The sequence below is a fragment of the Heliangelus exortis genome, chromosome 2, assembly GCF_036169615.1.
Source record: "Heliangelus exortis chromosome 2, bHelExo1.hap1, whole genome shotgun sequence".
NCBI lineage: Eukaryota > Metazoa > Chordata > Aves > Apodiformes > Trochilidae > Heliangelus > Heliangelus exortis.
Genome location: NC_092423.1, coordinates 53,026,784 through 53,048,492, shown reverse-complemented (window position 1 = coordinate 53,048,492; position 21,709 = coordinate 53,026,784).

Genomic DNA, 21,709 nt, shown 5'->3' with positions numbered 1-21,709 from the left:
CTGTAAGGGGGAGGGTCCCTCATCAACTGGGAGGTAGCACTGGGAGAGCTTGAGGCCTGGAAATGGAGGATAAGACAGGAATGGAAGCCTGCAGCTGAGGAGCAGAGGGTAGAGATTACTTTTTTATTATTTTATTTTAAACATATGTATTAATCATGGCTCAAAGCAGGGATGGCAATGGGAAAGTGCAGCTGGAATGGGTAAGGCAGGAGGAGGAGATGATTTCTATTTCAGACATAAATTATGTATTAATTGTAGCTTGAAGGAGGGGTCAGTGTGGGAATCTGTAGCATGGGGAGGACAAAAAGGAAAGATGATTTCAATTGTAAGCATATTTATTAAAGTGTAACTCAAAACAGGGACTGGGTGGGAATCTGCAGCTGGAAATGATAGGGCAAAGGGAAATATTGCTTTGGTGGGGACGTATTATTTTAAACACATGCATAAGTTCTTAGCTCAAAGCAGGCACCAGGGTGGGAATATGCAGTCTGAGGACATCAAGTAACACTTGTGGGATAGAGGATCTTTATGCCTTTTCAGATGCATTCAGAGCTGGGGAAGGTTTCAGGTGCATTCAGAGCTGGGAAAGGCTGCTGGGCTGAACCGGCTCGGTTCCTAGAGCCAAAACTCCACTGGTTCTGGGAGCTGGGTAACTCGGGTTTCCCCAGCAGCTGCCCCCCACCCTGCTGGCCCTCGGCAGCCCTCTGCATGACAGACATGGCCATGCCCATGTGAGTGCTGTGGGCAAGGCACCTGGCTCTAAGTGCAGTTTGCAGCTCCACTCAGTATGGTGAGTTTTGCTTGGGGATGTCTGCAGCTGTCAATAAACCACAGTTCAGTGCAGTTTTTCTGTGGGACAGGAGCAGCGTGGGCAGTTGTGGCCCATCTGGCCTCACCCTGGCCTCTGGGCAGTGGGTCATCCCTCACCACCTTGATAGGTCACCATCTCTCATGCTGGTGATAAGTGATCTCTAGGCTGTGGAGTTTCTCTGCAAGTGCTGCCAATGTGCAGGCAGTCAGATGGGGCCAGCTGGAGCGAGGCTGTGTGCTGCTTGTGCCTGCTCTTGTCTGGGCAACAGGAACAGTCATTTCCCAGGAATTAGCCTAAAGGAGCTGGCTGGCGTGTTCTGGAAAGTCTTTCTTTTTTTTTTTTTTTTTTTTTTTTTTCTTGAGAAAGCAGATCTGTATTTCAATATTTCAAACGGTGGTGGTTAGAAAGAGAATGCTGATCCCATAGAAATGTCACAAAAGTGCTAGCACCAGTTCGTCTCCTATAGAGAACAGGCCTTTCCTGAGCTCTGAGCTGAAGTCTTGTGTCTGGCCACTATGCTTTATATACAGCCCTGAGCAGGAACACTATAGCTATCTTAGGTTGATGTATAGAAGAGTCACTAAAGACCATGGGTTTTTTTCAGTGCATCATTGCAAAACCACCTGTGCTGAGTAACATTTCACTAACAAACTGTGAAGACTGCTGGAGTGCTCAGTGAGCTTTATAAGATCTTTTTTTTTTTTTTTTCTTGGATAGTTAGCTTTAGTGATTGTTATTTTCCTCAAATGAGTTTAAAAAAAAACCAAAACAGTAATATTTTATTCCAGGCTTTGCTTTGCATGCTTCTCATGAGGCATGCCAGTGCCAGTTTCTCTCCTGGTTTTATGAAAAATGCCACTGTAGCTGTGCTGCTGCTTCCTTTTGAAGTTCCCAGAAGTGTAAACCCTCTCTACACATAATGTGTCAGTGTGTGCATATCTGTGTACATATGTATATTATATAAGTATTTTCTGGCTCATGCATGGCATGCTAAATGATGCTAAATGGTAAAGGAGGCACAAGTTCTGGCCTCTTTTAGGATGATCAGTATTACCTTACTTCAAGTTACACATAATGGATGAACACTGGCTGATGAGCTGCAAATGAGAAATTGCTCTGAAGGTTTAGCATTAGTGTGGTTTTGCTGTTGATCAGTTGTTATTATTGAGGTTAGCAAATTTTGAGGTAAATGTTAAATTTACCTTAGTTCTTGACAGTTGTGGAGACCTTGAAGAGAGACCTTTAAAAGTCTGTTTTCCTCTGAGAGAGAGCTTATGAGCTTTTTTGATTTTTTTTTAAATTAAAAATGGTCAGGAAATTATATTATTACTTAATAAATGAGTAAAGTTGAGAACTTCTGACTGAGATGTATCAATGGATTTTTACTTGAGTAGTGTTTGGAGATATCCCCGGGGTGGCTCTTTTTTCATTCATGTCTGCTGTGCATATTTGAGTCAGGATGCTTCTGCTTCAAAAGTTTTATAACTGATGATATTAAAGAGAGAAATAAATGTATTTTCACTTGTGAGTCTATGGTATTAGGTGTTAAGAAGACAGTTCAAACAACTGGAGTTGGCTTAAATCAGGAAGTGTCCCTATGGAGCTGACTGCTGCTGAAATAAACCACTGTGGGTGGGTTGAAAATAATATTCATGTCCTCTGAAAACTTCTGAGATTTTGAAAAAAAGTCTCAAATCCAACTTGGATGAAAAATCTCTCATATTGTATTTGATCACTGAAAATGTTCAAATTGGGAAACTTTTACAAGAAAAGGGGCAGTTTTCTTTAAAATTGTCAAAATACAATATTTCATATCCTCAAAGATTTTTTCCAAATTTTGTCAAATGAGAAATGTTCAGTACTGGTCTTCCATGCAATATTGGGTTTTTCATTAATGAATGTGCTTTTGCTAATGAAAAGTTTTTTAAATTCCTACTAACAAGGACTTTCTTAAGTTCACCTTTTGAGGATGCTTAAGCTGCTAATATAAAGAGACAGGTCATCCAGGCTGAAGATTTTTTCTTGACACTCTCATAGTAAAAGTAAGGGTTTACAGTGAATACTACATCCTTCTCTTGATTTCTATCTATAACATCAATTCTTTTCCCACTTTCAAATAGAACTCCAAGCTAAGACCTTTTTTCTCTTTTATAAGACATCAAGCATTGTACAAATATACAACTTCAACAGTGCTAACCCCTACACTTCCAAAAACAATGAAGTTGGAACTCCTTTAAGATAAATCATGGCACAACACACCTCAAACTGGTGCAATTTACACCTTCTCCTATCTTCCCTTGTCTCTCTTTGTCATCCTTTTTCATTCCAGTCGAGTTGCATTGAATCTCTGTTACCCGAGTTCCCAGGCTTTGAAGTCCTACTGTCCTCCAGTTCTTGGTTCTGCAGTAGTCATCCTCAAAACTTTGCTGATCATACTCTGTATACTTCCCCGGGGCTTCAGACTGCCTATTGATAGTTTCTCTTTCAGATCCTCTTCTCAGCTTCAGCTGTATTCCTCTCAAGCTTGAATTCATTCATGTCTAAGTTGCTCCAGCTCAAAGACTTGAGAGATGTAAGGAAATAGAACCTAATCTTTTTAGACTAGGGTAGTCACATAAAACATAATGCTCAAAGCAGAAGGAGAACAAATAGTGGAAAAAATTACATTCCCTTCAACCTCCCCTGAAGAGATTAATTATAGCTTTGCAACATTGTCTAGCTAAGGCTTCCAAATAACAGTAAGACTCAGACCAGCAAATTATGTTAGACGTGGGAAATAATGAAGAAGATGAAGCACACACTTCTGAAGTGTTAGCCATGCAAACATTTCTTTTGTGATGATGCTAACAGGCAAATAAGCCTGGAGAGAGTGCACTGTGAGAGTAATGCAAAGCTCATGTAAGACCAATGCACTAAATATTAGCTTCTTATCCCCAGAACTGCACAAGGCAAGCACTGTGCTTATCACCCCTGTATCATCTCACAGAAGTTTGCCAGATTGCCAGCACAAACAGCAACAGAGGAAAAGCTAGGTGTACACAAGAAACTCTTGGGGTACATCCAAACAAAAGAAGGAATCAGGGCGAAACAGCATGAATGTTAATAATCTTGCCAGAGATCCTTTCTTCAAGGCTAATAGTTCAGTAACCTCCTTTGATGTATGAGTTGAATATATCACAGCATCTGTGTGCCTCCAGCACCTCCCCTAATGCACGACTGCAGCCAGAATTAATTAGTAAGCAGGAGCAGGAAGGAGCAAATGACCCTGTATGATGCAGATCAGTTTGTTCTTACTGGTAATGCAGCGCTGCCAATAATTTAAGCTGAATTTTAATAAAGCACACACAGTGGCTGGTTTCCAGTAGCCAAGAGTCTGTGGTAGACTTCATGCCCTATAGCCTTTAGTAATTATTCATCTCTATGAACAACAGAAAACAGAGATGCCTAAGGTCCTGGACAAATCTCTTGACCTGCTCAGACAAGAGATGAATGTCCATTGGATTAATTCTTCTATTTACCAGTCAGTTTCATTACTCCAGATCTAATTAATTTTGTTTGCACTGAGGGATAACACTATCCAGCCAGCAATCACATCAGCAATGCAGGGAATTCAGCTGTGTTGAATCTGCATAGTTTTGAGGGAGAAGTTTAATTTCTTTTGCACTGCTAGAATTAGTGAAAGACAAAGCGTAACAACCTTTACCCACCCTCAGCAGCAAGCTCCGTAAGCAGAAGCTGGAATCTGAAATCAAGCCAAGTTCTCAGTGCCTGTTGCATTTTCTGCTTGTGAATGGGATATAACCAGCAGTTTGGTTGACTGTGTGAGAGAGAAAAAAGTTTTCTTCACAATTTTACAATTTTCCTGCTCTTGGGACCATGGAACATACACAACAAAGTGAGAAGATAGTTGGAAGGGAAAGACAATCTTTCCGTGCACACAGACTTTTCATTAAGATTCTTTTCAACCACCTCAGTGGACTTCTATGGGGACATCAAGTATTTTCTTCACCATACTTCTTTTTCCATTAAAAACTTCTTATATTTTCCCCATGCGACCCTGTTGTCCTTGCTGAGAAAAAGTATGAATATTCACTTTATTCGATTCCTTTCTTAAGGCTTAGATTTTTGCTGATCCTGGCCAAAATAGTCTGCTGGCCATAGAAATATTGAAATGTTGAATGTTTTTTTTCATTTCTGCACATGTTCCCTTTGATTGTTACCTTTAAGAAAAGGAAAGAACACTTTATGAAGAATGCAGCTAGCATAACTATACCTAATTGTCACAGCATACTGCTATCTGCTGTTCCCCTCTTTTTGCCCGAGGAGACAGATTCCCTAGTCTGACATTATGCTAAATATAATAATAATAATATAACGAAGCCCCCAGTCCAACTACTGCCATTTAACAATATTGTAAATAACAACAACAATTACTCTTAACAATCATATACAGAATTGCTTTTTTGCCCAAGAAAAAACCCTAAATCTTACAGTCTTCCTAGTTAATTCTTATGTGATCAGCAAGACTGGTGTGGACCACGTTTATATGTATAGAAGTGGAATGGCCTCTTTGTAGACATGAACAGGAGAACAATTGAATAACATTAAATTCAGTTTCCCCAGTCTAAACAGGCTGAAAAAAAAAACATTTCAGGTCAAAATTATCATTAAAGCAAAAAAACTAATTCCTCAAGCTAAATTCAGTGACTTAATTCAGTGGGCTTTTACTGGGGTGAGTTTGACCCGTTCTTTTAAAATTGTTTTTAAATGTGTTTCTGCCTAGTGAGTTCTGCCCTAATAAAAAAAAAAAAAAAAAAAAAAAGGATTCTTGTGAATTCCTTAGGCAACAACAATATCAAAAATAATAAAATGTGTCTAGTGAGGAGACATATTTCTGTCTCTATGAACTCAAAAAAACTTAGGCAAAAGGCTGACCCAGAGGGAATATCTGAAGACAAGACCCTGGCCAAAAAGTGGTGGTGCAATCACAAAGCTGATCCCACAATTGCCAAAACTCACAGCCAGGTTAGCCCTCCTGCCAACTGAACTTTCTCTCCCATTTTACTTGGCCCAACACCCTTAAAAGCTGGAGTCATAATCTGGTCCTTTGAAGGGTTGCAGGTTTAAAAGGCACACTGAATTCTACTCTCTAGAGTTGAATTCATCTCAACAAACTTTATTTCCTTCCTCCATTTAACTTTTTGTTATTGTTAAGTTCTGTGGCATGGTAGCTACTATTGTGATGATGTATAAAAAACAGTTGTTTAAGCAAAGGTGGCTACAGCTAAAAACTGTTCTTTAATTCTAATAAACTCTTCAATGATCTGCTTCCATGTTGTGCCTGTCCCACCGCTAGCTTACTGGACACAAAGTGGAAAAAGGCTTACAAGGGAATCCCAGGAACACCTCCAGCAGAAATCCTCACATGGATTACTTCTCTCAAAAATCGTTTGTGGGATAGGATGAAAGAGGCTTGGAGTTGTACTCAGTGAGGCTTAGGAGGTTCATCCCCAGGCAGAACTGGTACACAAATGTGCCTGAGATCTCTGGGTTTGGTTTCTCCTAAGTTGGAGATCTCTTCAACACGCATGAGTCAAGGCATGGCTCACCTTTCCACTTAGTGTTTTGTTGCATTTTGTAGTGGAACTGTCTCTTGACCTGTTTGAACACAAAGCAGGCTCCCTCTTTGTTTTCTACAAATCACAGGAGGAAAAAAGAGGTGGTCTTACTATTTGAGGTTGCAATTTTTTGCATACTGGTAAAAGAATTTTTTAGACTTTTAAGAAGACCAAAGGCATATAAGATGTGGGGCTTTTAAATTACGTTCTTTACAGTATTTTACAAAAAAGTAATGTATTTCTAAAGCAAATAGTCCAAAAGCCTGTCTGTGGTTTTTTGCATCACAAACTCCAATGACGTAGAAAGACTTCCTTGATGTCAGTTTTGTTCCCTAAATGTTTGACAGCATCTGAAAGACAAAGTTGGCTGAATCTCAATTCACATAAAAATAAGAAAGTGCCTGTGGGCCCAGGACAGCTGCACTGAATCTTTTAGAGACAGTTTTGTGACATACACATTACCGCTCCTGGTACCCTGGGAACGTCAGTCGTCTTGCAAATAACTCTGGCAATAGACATTCGCACTTCATTACCTTTATGCTGGATAAACACCTAGCTTCAAGCTAGGTGTGACTGCAGTCATGAAGTATGGATAGCCATTTCCCTTTGAATCATAGCAGTGTATCCCAACCTTTTTTTTTCCTTTGACATCAGTACAGGTGATCAGTAAGTCAAAGTTAATTTAATGAAACCTCTGTACCAACTTGGCCATGCGGACCCTGAACAAAGGTGCAGCCCCTTGGAGGCAGCTGTCACTGTTGCTGGCTGGGAACCAGAATCAGGTCAGAAATAGACCAGACCAGTTCTTGCCTTGGCCACAGGAGTCCTCTCTTACCATGTGACTAATGTGGCAATGATGCAGGGGAATGCCCTCACATACCTGAGGTCATCCCACCGTAGTCAGATTGCAGGGCCATCTCCCTTGGCAAATCCTATTTTAGGAAAACACTATTGAAATCATACCTTGAAAAAAAGTTGTGTCCAAAACCATTATTTAAATTCACTCTTTATCATCTTAATTTTCTTCTTCTCACAGGTTCTTCCATGTCAATTCCCTGTTTCCGTTGCTGGTAAGAGGACTGAGTCTCTTCATGTTTGCTATTTTGGCAACATTCAAGCTTTCTAAGTATCTTGTGGTTAGAGCTGTAGGAGACAGTGAATGTTATTACATGATACACAGAATCACCAGTATCTAACTGAATGCTTTTTAAAGTATTGGGATAAAATTTGGGAGCTAGAAGTGATATATTTGCTACCAGTTTATCTTCCTTTTGTCTGTGGTATGGAACAAATGTAAAGACTGAACCAGGGAAAGTGTAGTAGCATCAATACTGATTCCAGATGTTCTGTTAAAAGGTGCTATTTATGAGATGATATTACTGGGAACAGTCCCAACCTAATTCCTAAAGGATTATACTAACTGTGCATTACATATACACACACACTCACAGATATGTGCAGATATTCTCACCAGCAATGTGAGAATTCTACAAGTCTGGAGGGGAAAAAGTGAAAGACACCAGATCAGTGAAAATGGAATTGTAAAATATCTTCCTTCAAGTTTAAAGCAGAAATATAGAGGCTTAGGTTCCCTAGCTAGGTGCCACAAATTTCCTAAGGAACACTCATAATTTCTTAGTTCTTACAAAAATTAGTGAAGTTCTGAACCTCAACTTCAGTTCTCTTCAGTCTACAGTCTAGAAAAGTTGAGGGTTTATATGAAAGTTTCTATCCAGTCTGCAAAAGCAAGTTGGATATTGAAAAAATTCCTGAGGTTGCTTCTGGGGCAACCCAGGAGAATTATCTTGAGAACAGATGTTGTACTGGTACTTGAATACCCCCAATTCTAACATTAAGTGAAAAAAGTACTAAAAATGGAGAAAAAAAATTGAAGGTAAACATTTTCAAACTCTGAAGGATATTTGCTCAACTTTTAGGTGAGTTCAGGACTGACTGATATCTGTAGAATTCAAATGTAATTAAAACTGAGTCAGACATTTTTAATAGATAAGGAGCAAATGAATAATGTTTGAAGATCATAGGTGAGAAAATGGAAGAAAACAGTAACAAAAAAAAATTGGAGGCACAGGGCCTTTTGGCTTTCATATTCTGCATTTTAGTCTCCTTATTCAATATGTAGGAGCAAAAGTGTGCCTGATGCTTTACAGCCTTCTAGGAAGATTCTGTCTCCAACCTAAATTTCTCTTAGAGTCCTGAGGGTAAGGGAACTCCATGCGTGTCTGGACTGCCTGCACAGTGCTCATTAAAGACTGCACCTTTTCCCATACAGCTTGTACCTATTCACACATCATAGGGTAATCTTTGAATTAGCCTGGAATGAGAGTGAAACAATGTTGGGAGAGGCACGGTCTCAAACTAAATAGCACAGGAATTGAAGATAGAGAAACTGAGGGATATGTGTTTCAGATAAATCCTCATGCCTTAAAGAGCACTGTTTGTTTTAATGGCAGCTTGAATACTGCGTCACCTTCTCTAATAGGGAAGCAATTAAAGCTTCAGATATGTCAATTAGCTACTGATGGGCTGATTTCCTGTTTGTTAGTGTACCATTAGAGAGTCATGTGCCTCTGGAAAGTTTCAAGACTGCTGTCTGGGGCTTTTTGCACTTCAGGGACATTTCTTGCACACATTAAAACCCTGCTTGATTCCTGATCATTAAATATCAGCGAAAGTCCAGGAGCAAAGGAGAACTTCAGGCTTGAAACCAGTGAAACTGCAGAAAGTGAGCTGCTACCTCATTATGATCATAGAGTCAATAAAGTCACCTGATGGCAGATTTAGAGGAACTCATTAGGAGATGGAATTTGGTTGTGCAGACAAGCTGCTGTGATTCTGGAACCAGGCCCTTTCATTAAGGTCTTCAAATAGGATACAAGGCAGAGGGAAAGGGAGCCTGCAGGGCACTGCAGCTTGAAAGCACAGCAATAAGGATTCTATATGCATACAGCACTCCGAGTTGCAAGGCAAAAGAGGTAAGCTCTCAGGTGAAATTTAAAAGAAAATAAATGAAAGAGGAATTTAAGACACCTATACCCCCTTAAAAGCGATATTTTGTAATTCTGACTTGGAGTGCAAGCTATGACATCCAATGAGAAACAGTGCAACAGACCTTTTATTACCTAATCTCTATGTAAATGTACTTATTTCTCCTTCTTGGAACTTAACTTTTTTTGAGCATAATTGAATTAATCTATGTCAAAACAAAATCAAAGCTTTTTATGCGGCCAATGAATTTTTCCTTTATTTGCTCCCCTCTGATTTCCGCTAAATGCAAACAACTAGCACCCTGTTTCTCATCAGTGGGCTCTGTTCCTACAGCACTTGGCCTTATCTCAGAAAGGTGAAAAGATGAAGCTCCTAAAAAGCACAATTACAAGGTACACAAGCCATAGAGATGTCCTCTAAAACCAGCACAGAGGAGGAACACTGCCTTGTAAGTAGTGTGCACCCTACTGAGCTGGTGAGCTGTGAGTACAGAAGCAGAAATAAGTGCTACCATTTTGAGCCACAGAGAAAATCACCACTAACGATTCTCCTTTTGAGAATAACTGATATAGCAAAGTCTAGCTATAATGAAAGAGAATAAAACTCCTGAATTCTTTCACTGTGGACACTGCAATTTTGGTTACAGTGAATTTAAAAAGAAAGTGAATGGAGGGGAGTGGCTTAATTATACAAGGGCTCCCTGGGGTTACTTTAAAATCCTGATACTGTGTAGGGCACTTTTTTTCCCAGCTATGCCTTTAAAATTAGGGAAGGCCAGGAGTGTTCTGGACAGGCCCCTAGAAAGCACACAGTCACTGCAGTGTGTACTTGAGCTGCTATTTATTTTGCTATCCTACATCTGGCTTCAGAAAGTTTAGCATAGAACTTTCTTCAACAGCAGTGCGATGGAAAGAAACACTGAACAATTTAGCTCTGCTAGTGAGGTGGGTGCTTGAAAACAACGGGTAAAATAACAGACAGTTATTGTACCACTGTCTATTTTGAAATAATAATTATCGATCCCAGCCCTGTTAAAAAAAAATAAACGAGAAACCTGGTGGGGAGCAGGGGAGGGGAAAGTATGCATCTTTTTATGAGCTGGAAGCTCAAACCAGCTTAAACTGTCTGGTACTCTGTTTGCTGTAACTGACCTGGCTCTGTGAGCATTTCCAAAGCCATGTTTCTAGAATATACAGTCTGTGTTAGCTTATAGCCATGAATATGTAAAAGTCCTTACTCATGTGTTATTTGTCTGCCATGCTTCTGTTCCTGTGCCTGGCTGTCCAAAGTAGAACAGGCAGTCTACTCTTCCTTTTTGAACGAAGTGAAGCCAGCAGGAAGTTTCTTGCAAGCATTCATTAAAAATGTTAAAATAAATTAACTCTGTGCTGCTTGCTCAGTTGCTTTTTGGAGGTAGCCTCATGAATGAGCCTGCTGCTTTTCTTAATACCAACTTTTTTTCCTCATTTGTTTTACCACAGCACCTTGCAGTGCAAATTGTGGTCTAGAACTGCTGTGCACTAAGTGCTGCAGAAACATAAAACAGCCAGCCAGCCTCTGTCCCAAAGGGGTTATAATAATACAATCAAAATATAAGACCAGTGACCACAGATGGATAAGAACAAGGAAATAACGAGATCATACTTGAGGGTGCTTTCCATGAGCCTGTAAGCTAACCAGTTTCAAGTTTTTGGAAAAGGAGAATTTTAATAAGGGATTCAAAGGAGGATAACAGTTGGTTTTATGAATGCGCATGCTGGCTCTTCTCAAGCCTGAGGGGCAGCAAGGGAGAAAGCACAAAAGATGCTTGTTGGAAAATTTAACAAATTGATCAATTGAAGCTGGCGTCTGGGGCTGACTGATGCTGGGCATTTATATTTTGATAGTGAATAAAAAGTGACAAGTTGGGAGTAAGCCATGAAGGGCTTAGAAAGTTAAGAGAGTGACAATAAGCTTGATGTCCCAGAGGAAAAAGGAATCATTGAAAGGGTTGAAAGATAATGGGTATAGTCAGAACAACAAGCCAGGAAAATGATTTATATAGCTGGGGCCTGAAATGAGCAGGGTAACAGTGCTTTAGTGATGGTCAGAGAAAAGGGCATTGCACTAATCGAGATGAGCAGCAGGACAAGAACTTTAGCAGTAAGTAAAGACAATAGAGACTGTTGTTTAGTGACAGTGTAGGGAAGCATGATGTGGACTGAAACAGAGCACAGATGGAAAGCGGGATCTCGTGTTTCTGCATGAGAACATCCATGGCTGGAAGCAGTGTTGTTCACCATAATAAAGTGAAAGGACTTACGAACATTACGGGCTTTCAGTCACCCTAAGTGTGATATCCAAAGACTGGCCAGGGCTCCCGTTTGGAGAGGAGGAGACATATCTGGGATAAGCTTACATGGAACAGAGAACAGAATTATGGAAAATGTGGTTTGTTTGCATGGTTGTATGAGATTGTTCACAGACAAGGGAGTCTTGTGGAATGTGTACAGAAAGCACGACAAGGGAAGATACCTTGAGGAAAAGGGGAATATTGGGAATCAGGAAAGAAGAGGGAGTCAAGAGGAGTCTGCTTGGTAGTGTTAGTGAGACTGACAGGTCCAGTATGGTGAGGATGGGGTAGGAGTACTGAGATTAGCTGGGGAGCTGCCATTATGGTTTCTGCAAGGTAAACAGGGAAGAGAACACATTGCGGAATATAAGGTAGAAGCACAAGGGAGGAATTTAGGTAGTTACTGTAAAGAGCATCCAATCTTGGAAGAGATGAGATGGAAGAGATGAGATGGAAGTTACAGATATAAGTGAGGTGAAAGGTTGGAGATTTTAGATAGAAGAAACAAAGCCTATTTTGTATCTTGAGGAGAGAATAGAACAAAATGAGAATGTGAGGTGAAGGAAAGAGGAAGAGAGCAGATAAGAGGAAACACTGAGACTGGAAGAAAGGGTAAGAGGAGGTCACAGTGACAAGCGAAAGGTCAGCTAGAAAGAATGTTAAACAAAATATCTGATTTTTAAATATATCTTACAGGCTACTTGTGGGAAATGCATTTGGGAATTAGATATCCACAAGAATTTGCCCTGAAGATCTGCTTTGAAAACCTAAACACATGCACTTGAGAAGCAGAAACATGGACAAATAAGACATGTTAATTGAAGCAGCTCAGTTTTCACTGCAGCTTTCCAAAGCAGGACATTTGCTAAGAAAAATACAACTTCTCCTGAAAGAGAAAGACTACAGAAAAGAAACAAAAAAACCCACACAAGTTCTGAAGGCATGAGGGTTTCTGGGTTGGCACTGACCTATTTCAAAAGTAGGAGACCATTGGAAGTCTTCTACAGAACTACAGTTCTACTACGGAACCAGAAGTAATCATCAGAACAGTATTTCAGGCCACATTGTGTTCACAGTGATATTCTTCACCACATGTCTTCGTGGTTTGGATTTAAAAATCTCAAGCACATCAGTCTTGTTCTTTCTTAAAGTGACACCCCACTTAATTGCTTCTACAACTTGCTTCAGCAGAAAATTCCTGAAAATCCATCAGAAAAAGCTAACGTTTTTAAAATATAATACTTTCCAGAGGATTACCCACTTCAAAATCCTCCTGACAAAGTATTAATGACATCCTGATGAAATCTTGCCTGTTTTCCAAACATTGTGCTTTAGTGTCTGCTCAGGGAGCCAGGTCTCCAGGACCTCTTGCTCTGTGAGAGCAATTTTTTGCTGAAGGGGGGCGGAGGACCCTCCAAGTTTCACCTAGATTTGAAAAGTGATGGTTATAAGTACCTTCAAATAGCTTTCTTTTCCCTCTTTGGGGCACTTCTGTTGTTTATTAAAAAGTGAAATTAATTATTTTTCCCCATCACTTCTGGCCATGCTGTGTAACAAGGATACCAGCTTTCAAACAGCATAAATGCTAAACACCAAAGTGAAAAAATCAACACATGTCTTTCAGTCATTAAGAAGCGGTATGAAAGAAGACAAGTCTTTCTTGCACATTGTCAAAGGTGTGCATTTTGGAGGAAATTTCAGTAAATTAATGAATGTGTTGAATTCACATTAAAACTCCCGTTGAATAGTGCCTATATTGCAATACTTAACAAATGTTGCCTGTGTTATATGGAGCAGAAGAAAATTAGCTGCAGTTTTGGGTGAGGGGAATGTATAATTAGGCATTGGCAGCACTTTTCAGGGAATAGTACAGACATCTGATTTTTTGGTTTTATAGTTGGATTTATGGATGAATCAACTGGTCTGGACAAGTAGCCGCCCTATTAAAACTGCTACTTAATTGTTTATCTTTGCAGATCATATTTTTTTACATAGTCTTTAAACACATAATCCCTTAAAGATAATGTTTTACGTCTAATCTGCATGAACTAGGGTATAGACAAATATGGAAAATAGGCTTACTGACAGTGGAGTAAACTGCACCGAAATAGGTGAATTAGAGGAACTTTAAGAACAGAGATTGAAATCAATCCTGTAAAGACAGATAGGTTAGGCAGCTGAGTTGGGCCTCTAACACAGGGTAATAGCTTTATGTTGCAGCCACGGTTAGTAAGCTGATCTGTATTTCAAGAGAAAAAAGCATGCTGTAAGAATAAGCTTTTGGGACAACATTCTACTGTTGCTGTAGTAAAGGTACCCTAGATTATGCAAAAATCATAATATTGTATGATTTTTTATGAGTTAAGTACATACATGACAAAAAGCTTGAGCAATCACAAGAGCTTCTAGTTCAGAAACTGGAGAGGACCTCATGGACAACTATCATTGTACACATTTATAATAATTTTACTTATTTTTAGGTAAGCTGATCCTAAAATAAACTGATTTCAAAGTATCCTGGAAAGGCTATTTGAGTTTTTTTCAAAATGAATCCTGAAGAAAGGAGGTCACTGGGAGGGCAACATCATGGAGATGGAAACAGCTTGAGAACCACTGAGAGGATGCAACATCTCTTCCCAGCACCCCCATTTGCTGCATGGAAATCACAGTGTACTACCTATTATCCATCTGCAACCAACTTCGAATGAATCGGCACCTAACGTAATAGGACCCTGCCCCAAATACACACTCTGCTCTCATCATCATAGTCCCTGCCATGGCTGAGCATCTTTTTTAAGCTCCCTCGTAAAGTCGGTGTGTATATTTCTGAAGGGATATATTCCGTAATTTTGAAACAAATTGGAGAGGGAATAGGAAATGCTTCTAGTAGTTAGATGATAAGGGTACTGTGCTGTATAGCATGGTATGTGTGCAAAATTATGACATTGCTCAGCTCTTATTATAAAAGTGTGTGATAATTATTCTGAATTTAAATAAAATAGCAGAATTGCATAAATACAGTATTTACTGCAAGTTGACACCACTGTGCAACAAAAGTCTTTTTCCTTTATTACAAAGTGTCAAAACTTCCAAAGTTTCAGTAAAGACAATTTTCTAAACATACTTTGTTTCCTTTTACAAAATCACAGCATCTGATTCTTCAGGAAATCGTTTTCCGCAGATATAGACACTGAGATAATGTTTGTTTATCACAGATCTTTCAAAGTTGCTTTTTCCTATGTGTTTGGTGTAAGTAACTAACTAATCTGATTTCTCCAAACAGGAATATTGTTTGTAAATGGATTCAGAAATTCAGAAAAGAAACCAAAGTGGATGAGTAAATGAAGTGAGGAGAGACAAGAAGATGGAAGTATAGACAAAGAATGGGAAAAAAAAAGGATCTTCCTCCAGGAGTTGAAATGTCATCAGATGATATTCCTTTCATGACAAATATGGTAGGAATAATGTACCTACATATAATGTTAGAGGAAAAATAAATCATACAGAAGTTAAATGAAAACTAAATTTACTAGGCAAAATGGTGTACTAAATTCTGGTATCTAAATGTTCCCAGGGATCTCAAGAAATATTGCCTGTTTAGTATGAATTGAACTTGGTTTTGTTTCTATGAATTTTTTGCTAAAAATTAAAACTGTCAGATGCTTCAAACATTGTATGGGCAAAGATAAAAATAAATACTTGCTTTTTGTTGGTTTTGTAAGCTGTAATGTATAGGAAAAACTAAATGCACTCATGCAAAATCACTCTTGGAAAGTGATGCAGACTCTACAGAGATCTTGGTGAAAATCCATGACACCCTCAATAACACCTGAATAGCATAGTCATAACAAGTTACTAAATTATATGTGCACATTTTTGGCTTTGCACAAAAGCTTCCATAATGTCAACAGTGTTAAGCTGCTTTCTGTATGGATCAGTTCTTAAACAGTCGAAAGAAAGATACCATGACAAGAAAAGGTATTTTTTTTTCTCGGTTTACACAGACCTAGCAATTCTTTGGGGACAGGAAGAAAATAAAATCTCCTTTGACATCAGTATAACCATATCATCTGTTAATCTTCACCTTTTGCTTCTAAGACTGACTGTGACAAATGTGGTTCTCTTCAACAGAAATAGCATTGTTTAACTATATAAAACCTTCTAGTGATTTCTAAGATGTAGCTAGCAGAGGTCATCAGCAGTCAGTGTGGGACTCTATTTAATAGTTTTCCTATGAATGTCCTAATTAGATTTGTATTAATGGTTTCTATACCTTCCAAACTGGAAGGTATTTCCAGTATGTGGGAAGATCAGAATAGTCTACAGAAAGAATTGTGTGAATGATTTTGAGAAGTGAGATGGTAAAAATGGGATGATAATTAACAGTACAAAAATGAACATTTTGGGGTCTAATAACTAGCATTTCTGTCCTAGGCCAGGAGCTCTTGAGTTGATGAGAACTGTGAAAAAAGGCTGATGGATGCATGGCCACAGCAGTAATATGCCATTCCAATTGCACTGATGAGGCACTTCCAGCAGAGATAGGGAACTTGTAATAGTGTTGTGTAAGGTATGAGTAAGAGCCAAATAGAATTACTGTGTGTATAGTTGTGTTCTTTCATAGTAGGAAACATTAACTGAATCTATCACAGGTGCAAAAAGGAACTGGTAGGATGGTCTGGGAGTGGTGATTTCAATAGATGAGACGAAAGCATGATGGCTTGGCAAAGCAAAGTCTGGGAGGAGAAGTAATTCTCTTGAGTTAGGGAGGATAAAGAGTAGGTAGGCAAAACAGTTATTTCAGCATTATTCAGGTCAATATTGATGCAAAACCAAAGGAATACGCTGGCTGTGAATTTATCTGTATTTATAATGAAAAGCTTTTGAACCACCAGAGTGGTGAAGATCTAGAATAGCTGTCCTCCAGGAGCTTTTGAAGGCAAGTAACCAAGCTAGTTTTACAGTAAGTCTGGGGTAAGTTTTTAGAAGCTTAGAAAGAGGGCCTAAGGAAAACATTCAGTTGGTTTTGGTTTTATACCAATTAAAATGTTCTTAATATTTTGCTGGATAGTTGTGATGGTAAGGAGTTGGACTTGAAGTAGCAGGAGATCTGTCAGGCTGTGTTTCTATATAAAGCGGTATAAATTTTATATTTCTGTAATTTTTTAACTCAGTGGTGAGGTATTTAGTCCTCATGATAAATGACACGGTCCTGAAATCCTGGCAAGAATAGTGGAAGAGAAGAATATTAGGAAAAGCGCTGGGGAGCTTCTCTTATGTTAGTGTTATGAATTAGTTTACTGTTCCAGACTATTTGGTAGGATAAAATTTGGCCCTCCAAGCACAAATAAGTAATAGGGCACATATTTTTTTTTATTTCTTCTTTGTGATACTACACAGGAGACAACCTAGATTGCATCCCAAGAATTGCAACAGCAGAACAGTAAACACTAACTTAGGTGGCAGCATTTTATCCCCCTTTTTCCTAAGGGGGGATCACCGGCAGTTCTCTTTTTCCTAAAGTATCACTGGCAGTTCCTCAGATTATCCTAAAGAGCATGAGGCATTCTCTCCAAAGTGCTTCTCCACACTGTTCCTCAATACATCCATTTTGGACTGTGACAGGACTCTTTCACCAGTATAATGCATAAGGAATGCCAATATAGCAGTGTCTGTAAATGGTAATCTCTGATGTAGAAATTGTAATAGTGTGAGAAAAGATGTTCGCTCTTTTTCTCTCCCCCCTAAAGGGTCACTGAAATATGCTTAAAAATTTTAAAGCTGTTGCTGTTATGATAATGTTTTATGAGACCTCTGTTCTTTTTCTTTTCTCTAAACCTAAATTTTTGGCCTATTCTAAATTAACGGTGTCCCTTTGACATTCATGGGATTTATGGGCAGGCATGGAGGGAAAATATATCCCTTTGCTGGATTTGAGTCAGGAGGATCCCAAAGGCATATACTGTACTTCTGAATTTCCTTCCGCTTTTCATGAGTCTAATTCTTGTGTCCTCTTTTGCATACATAATTGATTAATCTGTATTTTTAAAGATTTAATACATTTCCTCTTTTTAATCTGGAAGCACATGATTTCATTTTCATTGTACTCCCAAGGTCTCTCACTTCTGTTTTCGATTTCCCTACTCTACCATCTGTGGGAACAAATTAGAGAGAAAATAACGCTTCTGGATTATTGGGATAAGGAGACAATAATAAAAGCAGCAAAGGAAAATGGAGGATTAAATGAAAATTCAAAGATAGAGATGTGGATTCCTTGGAACAGGAACAGGGAAGTTTAAATTACACTTTGTTGTGTAGCATGTCTCTTGAACTTCAAGGGAAGACAACCCATATTTCATTTGGTGTCTAATAGCCACAGTTCCTACTGAGTCCATGCTCCCAAAAAATTGCCACTGATGGATGTCAGTCAACAAATTTCTCAGATTCCCTGGTCCTACCTCCTTGCCCTTTTAAGTCTTATGAGAAGACCCATTAAGAGACTTAAGGGCTTTTCAGGTGCTTAAATGTTGCTGGGCCAGGGTTAATCTACATGGTGTTCTTAGCATCCTCCACTTTCACCCCTATCATGTGTTTTGCAGGGAAGCATGCCAACTTTGCCCTGGATCATGACCCACAGAGGCTCTCAGCAGGCTGGCTGAACTGTGCATTGCATGGTTGAGCACCATAACCACCATTCTCTGTATGGAATATGCCCCTGGCAACTTCCAGCATCCTCAGTATGGAGGAAAGCCTCTCTTTGTGCCTTGACACAGCAGCACTCTGTTTTTCAGCCCATGGGTCCTACTATTCAGACTGAGGAAAACAAATGGAACAAAGTGTGAGGAAGCAGAGATGGGTCAGTTTCATCATCTCCCTCATGAGTGTACCAAGAGAGAGATTACTAAGAACTAACTTCAGCCAAGATGCATTTTTTTCAAAGTAATAAGTAAAATGTAGATTTGCAGTAATGCAAAAGTTACAGAAATTTACAGTAACAAAAATGCAGTTAGCGGGATTATTCATAGTCTTAATAACAAGAGTTTTTAATCATCACAATGTTTCAGCTGATTTATATGGCTGATATATGGGCTTCAAAACCCATTCAAGGACAAGCTTGGCTTGGACAGTTCTTCAGCCTACATTTTTCTTCACCTCTTAAAGAGGAGTCCAACAGCTGATCCAAACAGCTGCCCTGAGTAGTTTCTCTAGCCAAAGGTGTAATGACCTCCTCCTTCCTCTCTTTTCCTGTTTACCTGCCCTCAGTCCCTGTGACTGGGCACCAAGCATTTGGAAATTAGCTCATTTCCTTCCCTCACTCCTTAAGGTTGCTTGATTATTATTTCTATTGTGTTAGCACCTTCCTTCTACCTTCATGCTGGTATGAAAACATGCTGGTACAGCTTTACGTGGGACATTATGAGACATTTTGAATACATGATCTTCTTGCCAGAACTATAACTATCCTCACTACACAAACATCATATCCAAGGTAGATATAATCCAGGAATGATGATGGTGGAAAGAGGAGCCGTAAACATCTGTTCCCAGTGTGAGTTTGAGCAACCAAGGGAGGGGAGAAGGATGACTGTGCACTTGCCTAGTTTGTTAAGGCCTTGACATGGTACTCTTTTTTTGCAATACCAAACTGTAAACCCCTCATGATTGACAGCCTTGAATCTGATGACCAGCTTGCAGGACTGAGATGGCAAATGTTTTGTTAGAGTGGACTTGCCTCAACACAGGAGGAGTGAGTCCTGCTTCCTGCCCCAAGGATTAATTAAACAGATTTTCTATTTGTATCACTGAATGATGTGTCTAGACAGGGCTGAGAGCAGGAAGAGTCCCTGTTTTCCTGACTCATGGAGGAAAGCCTTTTGTTTTGCTTTGTTCCTGTCTCTGCCCAACTCATATTTCTTTACCACCATGGCCCAGCCTCACAAGGAGAAAAGAGTGATCCACCTTTCATTATTTCATAGTCTGAGCAATATACTGTGGGTGAGGAGTGGTCATCCTCCCTTCCTTCTGCTCATATCTACAGTCAGTGACTTCTAAATACAAATGTATTGGTAGTTTGCAGATGAGCAGAGAATGGCACATGGTATGATCAGGGACACCAAAGTGTCATACCAATGTAGACACCTGCAGTGTGTCTGGTTTTATCTTCTTATCAAGGTGTGAGAAATGAATTAGTCTGCAATTTGTATTGTCAACACTGTCATCTGGCCTGTTAGCCAAACAGCTGAGCTTGAGAAGAAAGCCTGGCTTTGTATTATGCATCAAGCTCAACTGATGAAGATATCAGTGTTTTTCTATCATGGATATATTTTAACTGTTCAGCTGCAAATACTCATGCAGGCTCCAAGGCAGTTTAAAATAGTTCCAGGAACTTCTTCATCACATTTCTCAAGCAGATTATCAAGTTACAAGTATTACATCATCAACAAAAAGTCTTCTTGGCTGACCACTCTGTAAAACCCAGTCCTTTAGGTTTTGCTATGTAGGCATTTCTGAGTGTTGTACACACTCTCCTAGCTCATGTTCTCAGAGACTTTGTGATTCTTCATTGCACAACCAGGGTGGGAGGAAGCTGAATTCTGGAAAAGCTCTTTTCAGTAGTTTTCCCAAGTCTACCTAAGTGAGCCTCCCTCAGTGCTGGCATCTGTCTGACTTCTGTGGTCTGCTAGAAGATGGCTTGTATTTTTTTGCTGGATGCATTCCATTTCCCTTGTCTAAATGTAAAAGGAATATGATTCATGCTTTACAGGAAAGACATATGATTACCTACTCACTTCAGAGGTGAAAGCAGGAGGTCTTTTCCTCATCATCTTTTAGCTGACTTGGGTTGTCTTCACTGAAAGCAGATGTTATTGCTGATGATTAAGAATTTTATTTTTTTTTAAGGATATGCTATAACCTCCACTCAGGGCAACAGGCAACAGATGCTGCATTTCCTCCATGCCCCTACTCAGTGGCACCAGTGGGAGGTTTAGGCATGAATCACAAGACAGGCAGGGCCTGCATTTTCAGCCATTTTACAGCTTCAGGTTGGATTATGTCAACTGGAGAAATGCATCATGAAAGGGGCTACATGCTGGTTTTGTTCTGTGTGTCAGTCCCATAAACCAGTAACAGTGGGATCCCATGCACACAAATGAATGGTATATGACCCAAAGCTTAAAAAAAAAAACCAACCAGATTTTCCTGGGTTTGGGGGCTCCAGTAGGGACCCTTTATAAGCCTGTGGTTAAAAACTAACTGGTATTGAACACGGCAAGTAGAATTATTGTTTCTTGCTAGTTTCAGAGTACTATTATCTCACTCTTAATGAGAAAGAAAAGATGATGTTTGGGTCTCATAAAACAGTGTTGCTACTCTTGTAAACTATCACAATGGGTAGGGGCATTCAAACTGGTAGGTTCTTGTGCTCTGCTCTTTCAGATTTTCAGAGCCCTCAGCTAGCACTACCTGACTGCTTCTCCTCATACTTATCCATGTGTGAAGTCCCTGTTCCATCCTCGCACTGCTGAAAATGAGCAGTCCTCCTGCTGGATCTGCTGAGCAGAGGGTTGAGGAGGGATGTGAAAGGGTTTACTGCCCTCACAGTCACTGGCTGCAGTCAGTCACCTCACATAGGTGCAGTCTATTTCAAGACTGCCAGATCGGCAGCACCTTGTTCTCCACCTACAATAAAAGAGGCACTTCCTAGGAACAAAACTTCCTCGGAAGGCACTGTAATATTATTTCCAGTTCAAGAGTTAATGTAGCCCTAAATATTGTAGATTCCAGTCACAGCAGTTCTCTTTTGCAAGAATTTCTCCTGATTCTGCACCCCTAAAGAGTTCATCGGATGTTTTTTAGAAAAATATTTTGGTTTCTCTTTTTGACAGAAAAAAGATGGGCTGGCTGTGGCGGGAAAAAGATTTTTTAAATTATCATGGGAAA